General features: G+C 41.7%; 1 protein-coding gene and 1 long non-coding RNA gene across 6 annotated transcripts in view; one reads left to right on the plus strand and one right to left on the minus strand.

The window, feature by feature from the left end:
- The window catches only part of SYN2 (synapsin II), a 623,389-nt gene that overhangs the window by 365,838 nt on the left and 241,669 nt on the right, over positions 1 to 15,882 (minus strand). The gene's annotated exons all lie outside the window — the stretch shown is intronic.
- On the plus strand, positions 1,069 to 14,327 carry LOC132244522 (uncharacterized). Its single transcript, XR_009456081.1, has 3 exons — positions 1,069 to 1,151; positions 8,384 to 8,420; positions 13,364 to 14,327. It is a non-coding gene; the product is annotated as an uncharacterized LOC132244522 (long non-coding RNA).

Genomic DNA, 15,882 nt, shown 5'->3' on the forward strand with positions numbered 1-15,882 from the left:
AACAGTGCCATTTCACACAGCCCTAATGTTGTCCCTAGATGTCCAAATTTTGAGGACTTTTGGACTCTATATGCATTATAGAAATTGCTAATATCTATTTGAATGTAACAGATGCTCTTTTGTCTTTGCCTATATACCTCTTCTACCATTCATTGTTTTATATAAAGTTAGTCCCAAAACTTCATGAGTCTCCAAGACTATCAAAAATTACTTTAGAGAATAGAGGACTTTAAAAGACAATCACTTGCTATCAGATAAGTGTTAAGACATATTGCTGCATATGAAAAAGGTGAAAATTTGACCAGTATACAAGACAATGGCTGGGGCAAGACTGGATTGTGGTAACAAGACTGCCAAAAAAATAAAACTTCGCTAATGGCTTGCAAACCATTAGGCATTGAGACTGTGGAGTACTTGTGGTACCCGATACCAGACCCATGCCATAAGATGATAACAGTCATAATAACAGTCTTCATCCTTCTACCACATCTGAAAAGACATGGTTAAAAGTATTGGCAGAGTGCTGACATGCTCATCACATGTGTATTTCCAAGCTAAGAGAGCCAAAGGAAAGGCTGAGCCAGTGAAGGTGAGGTAACTACTGTGAAAATAAGTTTAACCAGGTCTCTTACTTGACTAAAAAGAGAGAGAAAGAGAAGAAAAAAAGATGCTGATGCTATGTGTTTTAAAATGTTCTAAGATAAGGAAAAACCTTTATGCCTTGGTTTGTTTTAATATATTAATTTCTGTGTACAAATGTTAACCTCCTCCTTTCCAGAAACCAAAAATTAATAGCTGTTCCCAAAACACAATGTGTTTGCTAAATAAGCAAACTGCCTACGTGTGACAAATAAATGATAAACTTCTTCCTGTTCCTTCAAGGTTGCTCTGTCTGAACCATGCATCTTTTCTGGCTGTCTAAAGTATAAATACGCTTGTAAACATATAGAGTTCAAAGTTCCTTTGAGAACCCTCCTTGTAATCACTTGTATAGCTCTAAATAAACCAGATGGCTCTGTCAATTCTGATACACCCACAACGTGAAGTTAGATTTCTTCCACAATTTGGCGCCATGACTCGGATAGGGACACCCAGAATGATCGGTTGAGATACAGACCGTCTCCTCACTGACGCCCCAGTGCCAAACTAAGGTAAGAGACATTTTGAAATCTCTATTGGGGCTTTTCAGTGAGAGAGTGTCTTCCTGTTCGCTGCTTGAGGCTTACCCTATCCAGCCCTTTTGCTGCCAGAATTGTCAGACCCACTATGTAAGTAGGAACTGTGAGTAGAAAAGAGTTTGAAACTGTGTTGCTGTTGTCAGTTAATGTGTTTCCCCGTGTGAATTGAGTTAAGTTCTGTAAAGAACTATGAGGTCTTTCTGAAGCTAGGAGTGGAAACCTCATGCAGCCACCCCGAGGATGCCAGACTTGTTCTGTGTGATCTTCGAAAGCAAGGGTGCAAGGTGGAAACTCTTAAACTGAAGACAATCAGGATTGCGTGACAAATTTTCCCTACCCCGACTCTCATGAATGAGCCGTGTCTAACAGTGAGTAACTGCATTGTGTGCCGTTGCTACAGAGTCTTGTCTTTGAACATTAGCCACAGCATTCCCGTGCCACTAGCAAATCTCACGACCTGACCGAACACCCTCAATAAGCCTCTCCTGTGTGAAAGACCTGTATGAATTGAGCTTAAAGACATGGGAAGCGCAGGGTCTAAAGACGTAACGGCTCCACCAAAAGGGACTCCAGCATCGTACATGTACACACACTATGGCGATAAAAGTTGTAAGTTTCTAGAAAAATGGAACTGGTATACCGGAGATGATTCTAGCTTGCAGTTTCCCCTGGAGGGAACATTTGATTTAAGTAAAATCATTCATCTCCGCAGAGCACTTGAGTCAAGAGGCAGTAAAACGTCGCAGACTCAGTGGGACACATTTTTTGATTGGTATGCAAAAGCTTCCAAAAAACATCAAAAATCTAAAGTTTGGAGCCTTAAGGACTCCCAAGAAAAACTAAAACCCCAGAAGTTTAAAGATGAATTGGAAACTGTAAACAATTGTTATGTGCCAACATGGGCAGATTTAAACCAATTAATGAAAAGCGTTCTGCCCTCTGAGGTCCGTAACCACCTCATCACACAGGCTAATTGGCCTTCTCAAGACCCCGGAATGGAAGGTTGCTTAGTAGATGCCCGAAAACGCCTTCTTGAGGCCGTGCTTAAAGCCCCAGAAAAACTGACTGGGCCAAAATAAATAACTGTTAGCAAAATAAAGGAGAATCCCCAGCAGACTACATGGATCGCTTGAAACTCGTATTTGAAAGACATTCTGGCATTAAGGATGCAGCTGAAACTGCCCCAGAAGCAGTTGCCGCCGCTTTTGTCCAAGGACTTCTTTCTAAAGTCCAGGAACAGCTGCGTACAATTGCTGCAGGATGGCAAACTAAAACGCTTACAAAACTAGTCACCATTGCTAATCATTGTACAGTCTGCCAAGAAAAGAAAAAGGAATCCACGGAAACTAAGCTAATGTCTTTACAAATACAGACTTTAGGCAGAGGTAGAAACCAAGGTTTCCATCAAGGACAATTCAGAGGCAAGGGACGTGGTCATGGAATGGAATGAGGAGAATTTCAGTCCCAAAATAATGACAGTTGTCATTACTGTGGCCAACCAGGACACTGGAAGGGTAAATGTCCTCACCGGCCTGGCCAGCTGGGGATGACGTTTGACCAGCCACCACCTCCTCTCACTCAATTCTCTGTCCCAAATCAAGGAGCCTCCTGTTAAAACAGCCTAAGAAATGATAACGTCATCACAGCCCCACTTCTCTCACTGAATCAAGAGGATCCCTTCGTTTTCTTTTTAATAAATAACACTCCTACAAAATGTTTAGTAAACACCAGTGCAAGTCACTCTATTCTCCAAGCTAAACATTTTTCTACAACTCCCCTCTCCTCTGCTGTTGTAAATGCTGTAGAAATTTCAAATCAGATAGTTCCTCTTCCTGTTTCCCAACCTTTACATGTTTCTCTAGATCCTGTTTCTGATCAACATGCCTTTCTCCTCAGTCCTTGTTCTCCTGTTAATTTGTTAGGCAAAGATTTGCTTTGTAAACTCGGCTGTACTATTTATTGTTCTCCTAATGGTGTTTATTTAGATGTTCCTGTGTTAATAAAATGGCTGTACTTGCTACCCTAGCTAGCTCACCTCCTGAGCCTAAGTCCCCTAATCTTTCTGTGTTACAAAAAAAAATCATAAAGGCTGTCCCTCCATTTCTCTGGTCCCAACATGCTAATGAAGTAGGGCAAATCCATACTGCCCAGCCTGTAAAAATTAGATTAAACCCTTTATTCTTTTTTGTCATAAAAAAGACAGATTTGCACTTGCTGTGCTCACTCAAGCACATGGAGACAAGCACCGTCCCATTGCTTATTATAGCTCTGCTCTTGACCCAGTTGCAGCCGGACTTCCTCCATGTCTTTGTGCTGTAGCTGCAGCTGCTATTACTGTTCAACTGTCCTCTACCCTTGTATTAGGCTCTCCCCTTACTGTTGCTGTCCCACACGCTGTAGCAGCCCTTTTACTAAAAACTAAAACTCAACACCTTTCAAATGCTAAATTGACTAAGTATAAAATTTTGCTTCTTTCTGCTGAAAATATTATTTTAACTAGATGCCCTGTTTTAAACCCTGCCTCCCTGTTACCTACTCCTTCAAATGGTGAACCCCACAATTGTACTGCTGTTACTGCCCACCTAACAATGCTCCGCACTGATCTAAAGGACACCCCCTTGCAAAACCCAAATCTAGTATTTTATGTTGATGGATCATGTCAAAAAAATTCAGAAGGTTCTCTTGTTGCAGAATAGGCAGTATGTTCCCAATATGATGTTATAAAAAGCCATCACTTGCCTAATGTGTATTCAGCTCAAGTTGCCAAGCTTGTGGCCCTTACCAGGGCTTGTACCCTAGCCTCTGGTACATCTGTTAATATTTACACTGATTCTCACTACACTTTTAGTATTGTACACAATTATGGTCAACTTTGGAAGCAAAATGTCTTCCTCACCTCAAAAGGTGCCAAAATTAGTAATGGTCCATATGTAAATGCCTTAAATGCTTTACAGTTACCTTCTGCTGTTGCTATTATTAAATGCCAAGCTCACCAGAAACCTTATGATAATGTTACACGTGGAAATGCTCTGGCAGACTCCCCTGCCAAAGCTGCGGCTATTTCCACTCCTCAGGCTACACCTGTGTTTTTGTCTATCTTGACTAACCAGTCTCCATTGGCAAGTCTTCACGATGTTGCTCTCCTCCAAGATCAGGCTCCAGAACCAAAAAAATATACGTGGAGACTGGCTGGGTGTTTGTTACACCCTAACCATTTGTGGCGCTCCCCGAATGGCTGCCTCGTTGCCCCAACAGTCCTTCTTCCCTATCTTGCTTGCATACACCACGGCATAGCACACGTAAGCAAAGGGGGGATAATAGAAGCTGTTAAGCTTGATTGGTTTGCTTCAACTTTTCCATCTGTGGCTCAACAATACTGTTATACCTGCCCTATTTGTCAAGCCCAGAATGTGAAAAAGCCTGTAAAAACAAAAAGGGCAGTACATCCCCCCACCTTGGGGGCCGTTTGTAAATTTACAAATAGATTTTATTCAAATGCAAAAATGTTGTTCTTAACAATATGTCCTTGTTATTGTATGTATGTTCTCCGGATGGGTAGAAGCCTACCCATGTGCAAAAGCTGATACCATCACTGTGAGCAAAAAGTTGCTGGAAGACTTTATTTTGAGGTTTGGTATTCCTTTATCCATAAACTCTGATAGAAGAACTCATTTTACTGGGCAAATAATAAAAAAAGTCTGCAAAGTCCTGCAAATCCAGCAGAACTTTCATTGCCCGTACCATCCACAGGCCTCAGGCCAAGTGAAACGCCAAAATGGCATTTTAAAAAATAAACTGGCCAAAATTTGTGCTAAAACTCACCTAAAATGGCCAGATGCACTTCCTATAGCCCTTATAAGCATAAAATCTACTGTCAACCGAAAAACTGAACTTAGCATATACATTTACATAATAATACTATTTTAGACTACTGTATAGCACTAAAAAAGTATGTTAAGGCTTCTCATTCATAGGTACAAGCAGTTCTCCCCAAAAAACAAATAAGCCATACCATTCCATCCTGCCTGGTAACTGGGTCCATGTAAAAGTCCATCAATGAAAGTCATTGCAGGAACCCCGCTGGAAAGTCCCATTTCAGGTACTTCTGACAACCAACACTGCAATAAAGTGTCAAGGACTCCAAATGTGAATCCACGCTTCACACAGTAAAACAACCATCAGCCCCGTTAGACCCAAAGTCTCCTCCATATCAACCTTGTAATCAGCCTCCACAAACTGGTAGTAAGCCTAGCGCCTGCCAACAAAAAAGCTCAAAACCAGTAGTAAGCCAAGCGCCTACTGGCAAAAAAAATTTGCCACTACAGAGTAAAAATAATGTACCCCAACAACACCACTATGCCCTCCGGGAAAAAAAAAAGGCCTCTACCTAGTTCCTGGTTCCCAAGGTGGGGTTAAATAGTCATAACTTGGGTACTTCTCAGTCTTGCCTTTTAAATCATCTTATATAAACTTAAAGACTCACCAGCTAAAAAAAAACTTTGTAAATCAAACTAAACTTCAAAACAGGTCAAAAAATCACTCCCACACTGGCATGCTCACCAAAACACTTTTCTTCAACTGTCTTATCAATATGCAAAGAATTTAAATGTTTCTAAATGTCAGGCCAAAAACAACAAAAAAAAAAAGGCCCAAAAGGGGGAATGTGAAAATAAGTTTAATCAGGTCTCTAACTTGACTAAAAAGAGAGAGAAAGAGAAGAAAAAAAGATGCTGATGCTATGTGTTTTAAAATGTTCTAAGATAAGGAAAAACCTTTATGCCTTGGTTTGTTTTAATATATTAATTTCTGTGTACAAATGTTAACTTCCTCCTTTCCAGAAACCAAAAATTAATAGCTGTTCCCAAAACACAATGTGTTTGCTAAATAAGCAAACTGCCTACGTGTGACAAACAAATGATCAACTTCTTCCTGTTTCTTCAAGGTTGCTCTGTCTGAACCATGCATCTTTTCTGGCTGTTTAAAGTATAAATACGCTTGTAAACTTATAGAGTTCAAAGTTCCTTTGAGAACCCTCCTTGTAATCACTTGTATAGCTCTAAATAAACCAAGATGGCTCTGTCAATTCTGATACAACAACGCAAAGTTTAATTTCTTCCACACTACATATGCATTTCAATTGACCTAGCAGTGAAAGAAAACACAAGACTAAATATGCATTTCAAGAGAAACTTGTAAAAGATACAGGAAAGATGCCCTGTACATAACAAACACACCCAGCTTACATTTCTCCCAACAAGCGTCCAATGTACAAGGTGTTAACATGTCTGAATCATTCAGTGTATGTCTGGAGTGTGCCCCATTGATAAACAAATAATCCAATAGAGGTTTGGTGACACCTCTAAGGATCCTTTTGGACCACTCAGACCGGGGGCAGGCAATTATTTTGGGTGGAGGGCTGCTTACTGAGTTTTGGCAAGTCATCGAGGGCTACATGACAGGCAGCCAGGGGCAGATAAATATTAATTTTCTAAATATTTTAGGGGCCCCGCGGGCCAGATAGAAAGTTCTGGTGGGCCGCATCCAGCCTGTGGGCTGCATTTTGCTCACCCCTGACTCAGAACCATCACCTGTAAATTGACCTATAATTGCAGGGGCTGCAGGAAAAAACAAGTCTTCACACCTACACAGAGCCAAACAGGAGCCAGGCAATTAACAATTATACCTTTTTCTCCCTATTTGTTTGGACTCTAATCGGCCAACTATCAAGGAAAATGCTTTGCAGAAACAATATAAAAACTAAGCAGATTTCCCAGCAAGTTGTGTGCAGTCCAGACCAAGCCATCCTGCCACCCAGCCAAGTAGTGAAGGATCCACGCTTTGAGGCTGTACAAGAACAACTTCCTGCCTGCACTGGGTAAAGAACTCTGTGCAGCTAAGATAATACTAAGGACTAATAGCTTGTTTTATATTGGGAAAGAGTCTTTTCTGTTTAGTTTTGTAGCTTGTTGGAAGTTATTAAACAGGCCTTTCTGCTATTCATCAACTGAATGTTGTGTCAATTCTCAGAGCACTAGGTTTAAAAACCCGCTTTCTAAGTACAACAATATTTCCAAGAACTAAATTTTAAACTGGTTCATGTAAGAGTTTTTAGTTTTAGCAGTGGCATCTACTGAGGTAGAGCTTACTAGTTTATGATAAAATCTATCATGAAGAGCCTATAAATTTGCAAAGTATTGCTTTATTATTATTTATTAGCTGGCTCTGTACTAAGCATCATGGATTATTGTAACAGGTCCCCTAGGTCACATTTCAGTTAAGGCAGTTTAGCTATGTTATTAATCATTAATTCAGCTGAAAAGAGCCTTGTTCAATGGAAGGCACAGCAATGCCAAGTGCATAAAGGTTATTCTTTCCAATGAGTCACTGCATGGTTTGACACTTCATGGAACCCCCCCCCCCCCCCCCTTTTTTTTTTTAGCTTTGGTGTATGACAGGACATGAGTAAGTACATTTGCTCATTCTGAACCAAATCCTGCCATTTTGAGAGAAAAATATGAAAACATAAAAATGCTAGTTTCTGTCCACAGAGTTCTAGGGAAGCAAGCACATCCTAGCCTATTTTTGCATGAGCCTCTGTTGCCAAAGATATGTTTTTTCAGGCCCCTTCTCCTCTGCTTGCTGCTCCCCAACCATGATCATTATTCTTCTGCTTCCATGTGGCTTCCCTCTTTACAATACATCTTCATCTTCCCATCATGTTTCAATGTGCAATCACTGTCTTAGCTGTCTGTATACCAAATTTGTCCATCTTAACATCTGGAAATAACATTATTGGCAAAAAAGCTACATTCCTGTGGAAAGGCCATGATCCCAGTGGATGTTATTCCATGATGGATCATCCCAGACAGTATACCAAAATAATAATGCATCACAAGGATAGAACTATCACAAATAATTAGCTTCCTGCTTTGATTTATATGACTCAATTAGGCTGCATAATAGTTCTCCATGGGAAGCAGTGAAAGCCCCATAACTTGGGACACTTAAAACTGGACTCAGTAGAACACAAGTAAATTACTGCAAAAAGCAATACTTCACTGGCAGTGGGCCAAAGAAGATAAGTTATTTTCCATTTCTAATGTCTATGTGTGGTAGCAAAGATGAGGGGAGGGAGGCAGAGGAATTATGGAAAATTATGAAAAAACTGAAGTTTCTAACTTATTGCAATGGCCTTCTCTTCCCAGAGTCAGAAGTATGGATCATACTGAGCTTCAGGAAAAGGTGAGATCTTAAGCTATTTAAACCCTCCAAAATGCCACTTATGGTAGATCCTGTGCTTCAAATCCAAGTGATGCCTGAAGAGCAAAGCATTTATTTATCAAAGAAGGATTCTCCTCTCTATGCAATGATGAAATTGCAGGGATAGGTTTAACTTTAACGCCCCTAAAAAGTCCACAAATAATCTAGAAATGGACAAGAAATATTAAAAATATCCCATACATTCCCTTGTCTGAGCAGGATTTCTCTCTTTATTTCTTGTGTTTTGTCCAGAATCATTTTAAATGTACCAAGTAATGAGACTTCCATAACATTCTGTGGGAAATTATATTCCACAGGGTAAGAGAACTCTGTCAGGAATTTACTTCTCTTTCTTAATTCAAACCACATTTTCCCTCTAATTTATCCCATCCCTCCTTGTTGTATCCCTTTATTCTACTAACAAATTATTTTCTTTTGTATATTTACTCAATATTGTCTTTATTGTTTTTAACAAGATAATGCATGTTGCAGCTGTTTTAATCTTTCCTCATAAATTAGACCCTCCAGCCTATTATCCATTTTTTTCTCTATTCCAAACTCCTTCCATTTGGTTTTCCAGTAACAATATGAACATAACTGGATAAAGTATTCCAAGTGCAGTTTTGCGAGAGCTGTAACACTGTGCCTCCTAGTCTTGCACAAATAGACCATATTTTAATTTTATGGCCATTTTTGCACAACACAAACACATGTAATCTGCTGGCCACCATCATGACAATCTCTTTCATCATTATTACATATTAAGTTCTATGCATTACACGTGTTCCCAAGTATCATCTTGCATTATTCCTAACTCATTTTCATTTTATTTTCTCATCTCATTATATTTTGTGTCCATTTTAATCACATTCTATCCTTTTTTATTATTCCTTTTCTGTCTCACTGGTATTTACAATTCCAGCTCAATATAATCGGCAAATTCATGGATGTGCCATATACTTTGGCTCAAAGATAATTAATGAAGGTGGCAAACATTTTGTCAGCCTTTTATTTATCTTTATTTTATCTGATTATACTGTACTTACCATACCAGCTAAAATAAAAATAATAGTCTGTCTGAGTTCTACAATATTTGTATGGTACTACTTTGCATAGATCTTAGGACTAGATTCTTATAGTTCCCTGGGAACAACTGTGCCATAGAATCAGAGAAAAATGAGAGTTGAATCTCATCAACTCACCTAATTCCAACCCCTTGCTCAAGGCAGGATCAGTCAACAGTGCACCTGGGCACAGAGGGGAAACTTATTTATGGCTGACTGCACATGAGGGGTTGATGCAACTAGCATCATGCCCAGCTGCCACTCTCTGGCCTAAATAACTAGATCCCTATGTACAAGTTCACCTCTAGTGTTTTGGAGAAGAATTTTAAGTAGAGTGAGCATATTGCTGCAGACATGACAGAAAAAGACAAATAATCACCAACCGAACAACCCAGAACCCATTTTTTCTCTCTATTAAATGTAAATTTTTATTAAGCTCACTAGCCTGAGGAAATAGTGAGAGTGCTGAAGGAAATCTTAAGAACTCCTTGCAAAGAAGACAGTCGATCTCAGTACCACAGGTCAGATAGAAGCTGTAGCAAATGACAGAGAGAACTGGAAAAAAATAGTTTCTGCCCTGGTACTAATGTTGGTGTGGAAAGGATGACTGAATGGAAGCAGTATAAATGTTTTTAAAAATCCTTTTATGTATTTTATGTGCCAGCCCTTATGCATTGCTGTGGGTAATGGCTCCACTTGGGAGTTGGGAGAAAAGGGTAACTGGAGTGGGGAAAAGAAAATGCACATGCTGAGTATAATACAGCTAACAAGGGCTTGCATAAGCCACTGGCCCTGGCAAATGAATAAGAGGACTCCTGTTGGAGTGCCTTCATGCCTGGATTAGCAGAGCTCTCACTCCTTGGATTAACACAGAACCATATTTTTGACTGATGAGGGTATTACAATAGAAAATGTGTGAACAATCAGCACAGGGGGGCTGGTAATTACCTACCAAAATATAATACAGTAAAAGCTGCATTATCTGGCACCTTACAAGCTGGCATGCTCTATTAACCGGCATGCTGGCTTGTAAGGTAAAAGCAAAACTGGAAGTGCCCACCGTGGCACTTACGGTTTCGCTAAGCCCACACGGCCTAGGGCAAAGCAGCCTGCGCTGCCGACCCCCACGGCCCAGGGCATAGCAGCCTGTGCTGGGCCCACCTCCCTATCCCTTGGGGGCCGTGGGAGGGGTGGCAATGTGACAGGAGGGGTGGTGACACACCGGATGTGGCAGGAGAGGCAGCGGCCCACATGGGTAAAGACGCCTGTTCGGGCCTCTCAGGAAACCAGTATATTTTGTTATCTGGCAACCCCCATTCCCCATGGGTGCCGGATAACAAAGCTTTTGCTGTATTGGGTTCCTGTATTATCTGGGGCCATGAAATGCACCTCTCTAGACAAAGGGTAGTTCTATTTTGGGACAATGTAAGGGAGGAAGTTGTTAATTATATGGAAAACTGGTGCCAGTAAGAAAGGCGGCAGCCAAGCTAATTGCTGGCATCACCTTGTGGAAGGCACTCCAATGAAGGTTCTGATTTGTTACTGGAATTAGAAGTGGACCGAAAGGAAACCATTCCTTCCACATCCAAAAAAAACAAAACAAAAGAAAAACCCAGAAGCAGTGTAACAAGCATTAAGGACCTTCAACCTGAAGGTTTTATTGGACATATGTTAGGGACTCTATGGCCAAATCAAAAAGTCAAGTGGAGCCAGCACCTTGTTTTCTTGGTCCATGCTTATAACTTGACAAAATGAAGCGACAAGCACAAGCCCACACCTTCTAATGTTTGGGCAGGAACCGTGTCTGCCTATTGACCTCTGCTTCGGAGCTGCAAAGCATAAAGAGGAGTACATTACCTATCATCAGTACATGACAAGACTAAGAGAGAGGCTATGTCGGGTCTATCAGGTGGCTAGGGGAGCGGCACACTGAAACACCACCTGACATAAGGCCCGGTATGATTTGCGTGTGTGCGCCCAAGAGTTGCAGCCAGGCGACCAACTTCTCCTGCAGAATGTGGGGGTGGTTGGCAAGCATAAAATCACTGACTGATGGAAGGCAATTCCATATATAATTATACGGCAAATGGGAGACTTACCAGTACAGGATAAAACCCAAGGTCAGTCTAGGACCTGAAAACATTGTACACCATAATTTGCTGTTACTTGTGGGAGAGTTAGTGGGACACACCATTGCCTGACCTTGAAAAAGAACAGTCTTGACCAGTCAGAAAACATGGCATGAGAACTCATCAGACTAAGCTGTACAATAGCCCATGAGAGTATCTGACCCATGAGACTGACGGTGAATTGGAAACAGATTTTTCTGCTAGATTGGATATAAGTGACGGAACGTGCTGTACCCTGTACCTCCTGGAGGAACCACAAATGCCAGGTGTGGCTGGGTTCACTCTTCCCAGTGATGAAACAGCAGAAGGCCATGACAACCGAAAGATGACTCTGGTCCTCCCCTCTCCTAAATCGCTGTGTGAAAGGCCTTTCTGGAACCCAGTGAATGACACTCCTCAGCCCATTCAAGTGAGGAAGCCAGTTCAGTGCCTTACCTATGACACCCCAGGCATAGCCTTCAAAATTCCCATCTCTCATACTGGCAATGCTAAGATAACGATGTCACTACCTCAATTTACTGGGGACAGTAGATCATTCACACAGGGGAGGATGTAACAAGCATTAAAATGCACGTACCTTAGAGAGGAGTGCTTCATGCCAGACACAGTGTGGCTTTGCAGGAGCAGAGGTTTGTCTCTTCTAAGGCACCATAGGGAGCAATGAATTTTGTCCCTCTGGGGATACCAAACTAAGGACAAATGAAAACCTGCCTAAGTGAGGACATCTTGGAAGTTGGAAGCCCCAGGTAGGAGGCTTGCAAACAAAAGGATCCATCAGCGAGCTCAAGAAAAATCCCAGCCTCCTGATTAGCTGGGAGGACTCCTTAAAGAGAGGAGGTTTTTTTCCTGCCCCCAGGGGGGCAGAAGTGGGAGAGAAGGCATACACTAGAAGATGGCAGAAGGAGCTGTGCAGAAGTGGATCCACCCCGTTGGGCCGGCTGGAGCTCACAAGGGGACCTCCGAAGGACCAGGGAGCACTCAGCTTGGAGAAACCAAGCCAGGGATTCAGGAAGTGACAGGCTGAATCCCACAGGCATACCATCCCCAAGGAACCCATGACCCCTGTCCAGGGTAAGAGGGAAGGGGAGCCTGGAGGGAGTTAGTCCCAGGTTGCCTTTGGTCATTTGTGAGAGGTCAGGCTGACCTGAGAAGAAGGGGATACTGAGCATCATGCAGGGAAGCTGTGTAATGGAGGAAATCCTAGGAGGGGTGAGCAAAGGGATTTAGAAAGACCAAGAGGGGCTGGAAAGTGAGGTGGCCCTTGCGTTGCTTTGTTCTGTTTTTGCTTTTGAGTTAAGGTTTGTATCAGCGGCAAGATAGCACTGTCTGAGGGTATCGGAAGTCAGAGTCAGCTTATCAGACGAGCCAGAAGGCACGGTGTCCTCTACCGGCTGCTGCCTGAAAAGCCGGCTGAAGACAAGGTTGTGTGCGCTAAGCCCAGCAGGCCCCAAGCTGCACCCTCTGCTGACCACTGGAGAGACTGCAAAAGGCATTTTATTGTCACCCTGATGCATAGTGGTAGTAAGTCAGAGTACCCATGTATTTGAAGTGCTGTATTACCAATGTGAATTATAGTATGTTGTAGTTTAATTTGTGAATGTTGAGTTGTTTACTATTGATTGTTAACTGGTATTATTAGTCTAGTTATACATTTTTCTTTTCTGTGTCATTTATAAATTCAAGTTCCTATAATTTATATAGTATTAAAGTTTTATATATATTTATATATCAGTTTGTATAGTCTTGCACTGGATGAAGGGAACTCAGAGTACTCTGCTGCTTGGCTGCTACAAATTCTCTGGTGGACTGGGAGAAAGACTGAGGCCACTAGCAACCCAGGATCCAAAATTGGCAGTAGTCCTGCCCCAGAACAGTGGACCAGGATTACAGAAGAAACTGAGGAAAGGAACAGACAGTGTTTATGTCTAGTATACATAAAGTGGTCCCACTGGGACCCAGTAGCTGGTCCCACTAATGGGAAGGGGACCTGCTGTGACAACAGTATCAGAACATTAATCATCGTTAGTGCTTCAGTAAATGATTAAGGAAGGAATCTTGCCTTGAGATGTAATGACTTGCATTTGCACTGCTGGGCTGTTTCCACAGGAAGTAAAATTAAAGTTCCACCCTAATTAAACTGTTTCTTGCCTCTTGTTTTTCCTGCAGTCCAGAGAGCACTGCACTGCAAGCCCTGGTGTAGAGAATAAGCCAGTGGCTATGAACAAAGGCTTGAGTGGTAAGAAAGAGAGAGTTGCAACAGACATAGATGAACAGATTTTGCAACTGGGCTGCATCATCAGTCTCTCACCTATCTGGAGACACAGAAGAGGATCTGCCCTTTCAAATGCACCCTGGGCTTGAAGTTCATTTTTTAGAAAAGTAATGTTCCTTCTCCTGTACTCTAGGTTGCTAGCATTACACAACTATCTTTGAGGCTGGTATGAACAACTGGCCACAGGACTATACAGGATATGGCAACTGTCACAATATTTTCTCAAGGGATATTTTGTAAGGTGAAACCAGTATGCTCTCATGACCAAATATTAGTCTGTTTTCCTATTAATGTCTCAAAAATCCCACACCTCAGATTATGTAATACTTACCATTAGCCCATTACTCCTGGGCAAGAATTATAGTCACTCCAAAATCTCTGTTTTTCTGCAAATCAGATGACAAATGAAAATATTTTACATATCCATTCCCTTGTCGCTAGAACACCTCATACTTGAGGTAACATATTACAATCTTTGCCAATTCTGTTAAACTCATTAAGACTAACAACTTTTCCACTTTTCTGTGGATGAGTTCATAAAAATATTTTGCTCTTCTTATAATATGAAAAAATCAAATTTTAATTGTAGCCAATGTTACGCCTCAGCTCTGTATTCTTGGGCAACCCTGGCACAGGATGCAGTCTGTCTGACTCTCAAAGGACCCTGACAGAAAGCCTGAAGCAGAGACTGCAGTGAATTCTGGGACCAGAGAAGCAGGAGAGCGCTGCATGATGGGGAATCTGTGCTTCCAATGTTAATCAACCCATGTTCACACACACCCAGCTCAGCATTTATCAGACCAGTTCTAATCTGGATTTGCTAAGGACTTTTCTCCCCCCCAGACACACACACACAGCTCTAAGTTTAATAGGCATCTCGGGCCGTACATTCCCCGGTCCCACTATGGGAGGCCTATTTAAACTTGATTGACTAAAACTCGGTTGCCGGGTTAGGGAATGCTGAGGCAAGAGACTGAGTCAGAGAGCGTATGGGCAACATTTAAACAATGGTTAAGGGTTCATCACAGCATCCAGCCTGCTGGAGCCCTAATCCCAGGTGTTGTCGTATCTTTCCAGCCTGCTGGAGTCCTCTCCACAAAAGGTTATGTGCACCCCAATAATTGCTTTAAATCTGGAAAAGTCATGCTAAGCTGAGGCTTGTGCACAACAAGTAAAAATCCCAAATCCTGATGCTGCAAGCTATCTATTGTTCCTGAAGAAACCATGAGATATCCCATCAGTATATCTGCCATCCATAGGAATCTCAAGCTGGCTCCCAAGTATTTGGGTTACTCCCTAATCTTAAGTGTTTCCTGATTATCAATCAGTTTCCTGAGATGGTCCAAACCAGATAACCCCTTGTCAATAGAAAAGACAATGATTTACACTACTGAGGGTGCTTGGAAGCAGTTGAACTGAGGGTATAAAAATCTGTAAGTGTGTGTGCTGCAAAAAGAGAGAAAAAGAAAGAAGAAGAAGAAGCAGGAGGAAAGAAGGAAAAGGAAAGAAGAAGAAAACTCCTGTGCTGACACCATCCCGTCGTTCTTGGGACGCTGGAAGAACAGATCGTCTCTCTCTTCAAGGATTGTGCTACGGACTGTGCCTGTCAGCTTTGCAGCCTGAGTACCATGGATTAGGTGAGATTACAGCGTTCTCTCTTCTTTCTAGGCATAAACTTCTGAACCTGAATTGTATCAGTTAAGCTTGAGCTAAGTTTCCCCAAATACTTAGTGAAACCAGGGTAGTATTGTCATTGTTTGTGTTTGTTTTTCTTTTGCATGTCTATTACTACTAGTACTATTATATATTTCATATGCTTAGCAATAAATAACTTTTATAGGCAAACTGGTAGTAATTGGGTATATTTTTCCTTCTCTGCTTCTTTTTCCTCCTGTGCTCTGCAGCAACGCTTCTTTTACCTATGCTAAAGATCCCTGTGAAGCCTAAATTATTGTGGGGTTTGCTCATCAAGAGGCCAA

This window comes from Alligator mississippiensis, chromosome 12, assembly GCF_030867095.1.
Source record: "Alligator mississippiensis isolate rAllMis1 chromosome 12, rAllMis1, whole genome shotgun sequence".
Classification (NCBI taxonomy): domain Eukaryota; kingdom Metazoa; phylum Chordata; order Crocodylia; family Alligatoridae; genus Alligator; species Alligator mississippiensis.